We start from the raw sequence: 1,836 nt of genomic DNA on the forward strand, positions 1-1,836 counted from the left end.
GTCCCATTAGAAATTCAAATTCAGTATCAACATGGTTATTGCAATACAATTGAAGTAGAACCAGATGGTGAACCATGGTATCATGATATTAAACAGTTTTTGAAAGCAAGAGAATATCCGGAACATGCTAACAGGGATCAAAAGAGAACTATTAGGCGACTCTCTAATGGTTTCTTTTTGAGTGGGGAAATTCTATACAAAAGAACTCTGGATTTGAATTTGTTGAGATGTATAGATGCCAAAGAAGCTGAAATGATTATGAATGAGGTACATTCGGGAGTTTGTGGTCCCCACATGAATGGATATGTTCTAGCAAAGAAAATCCTTCGGGCAGGATATTATTGGCTTACTATGGAACGAGATTGCTTTCGTTTTGTTCGCAAGTGCCACCAATGTCAGATTCACAGTGATTTGATTCACTCGCCTCCTTCAGAGTTGTATCCTATGTCGGCTCCTTGGCCTTTTGTTGCTTGGGGAATGGACGTCATTGGCCCAATCGAGCCAAAAGCTTCAAATGGGCACAGATTCATCTTGGTTGCAATTGATTACTTCACCAAATGGGTGGAAGCTATTACATTGAAAGCAGTTACCAAGAAAGCAGTAGTAGACTTTGTTCACTCCAACATTATCTGTCGTTTCGGTATTCCAAAAACCATTATTACAGATAATGCTGCTAATTTGAATAGTCATCTGATGAAGGAGGTATGTGAACAATTTAAAATTGAGCATCGCAATTCTACTCCTTACCGTCCCAAAGCTAATGGAGCTGTTGAAGCTGCAAATAAGAACATCAAGAAGATTCTTAGGAAGATGATCCAAGGGTCTAGACAATGGCACGAGAAACTGCCTTTTGCTCTTTTGGGATACCGGACAACTGTCCGTACATCAGTTGGCGCAACGCCCTACTTATTGGTTTATGGAACTGAAGCGGTCATACCTGCTGAAATTGAGATTCCCTCTCTCTGAATCATTGTTGAAGCAGGGATTGAGGACACTGAATGGGTGAAGTCCCGATTGGAACAGTTGAATTTGATTGATGAAAAGCATTTGGCGGCAGTTTGTTTTGGTCAGTTATACCAACAAAGAATGGCACACGCTTACAATAAGAAAGTACGCCCAAGAAAATTCGAGGTAGGACAACTTGTTTTGAAACGTATCTTTCCGCACCAGGAAGAAGCAAAAGGAAAGTTTGCACCGAATTGGCAAGGTCCTTATCTCGTTAAGAAAGTATTGTCAAAAGGAGCTCTACATTTGGTAGATATAGAAGGAAAGGTGACTGATATATCCGTCAACGCAGATACGGTCAAGAGATACTATGTATGACATGGCTATGTTGGGGCATTCTTATATTTAGCATTCTCAGGTTGGGATGACGAAAGGCTATCATTCTCGCTACCCAAACACTGGTCAACCCTAGTTATCCCTTTGAAGCCTTGTTTATATTTCTTTGTTTTCCCCTCTTTTGGAACCAATGTACTTAAAAAAAAAAACCATCAAAACAAGTTCATGTTCATTGAACTACGTTCGACCTGATTCCGAAAGGATACGTAGGCAGCCTCACTCTGGGGTTCGGTCACACCAAAACAAAAATCCATATGTCCCCAGTATTCAAATAAACTGGGGCATAGTTTTATTTTATTTTCGATGGTTGTTCCATCAAAATGGGTCCAAAAGTTGTAATTCAGTTGAATATTTCTTTTTACCTTTCCCTACTAAGACCTTCTGATCAACATTCGAGAATGCTAAGTCAGTATACTACGGGTGATGCCTCAGTCATTGTAAAGAGAGAAAAATAAATGAGAGGGTCTTATTGGTGAAAACCCTCACGGGCACTAT

General features: G+C 40.0%; 1 pseudogene; it reads left to right on the top strand.

Annotated features, from left to right (window-relative positions):
- LOC104109992 (uncharacterized) overlaps positions 1 to 131 on the top strand; it is a 1,769-nt pseudogene extending 1,638 nt beyond the window's left edge.
- Positions 132 to 1,836: the final 1,705 nt, after the last annotated feature.

Source organism: Nicotiana tomentosiformis, chromosome 2, assembly GCF_000390325.3.
Source record: "Nicotiana tomentosiformis chromosome 2, ASM39032v3, whole genome shotgun sequence".
In the NCBI taxonomy this organism is placed as follows: domain Eukaryota; kingdom Viridiplantae; phylum Streptophyta; class Magnoliopsida; order Solanales; family Solanaceae; genus Nicotiana; species Nicotiana tomentosiformis.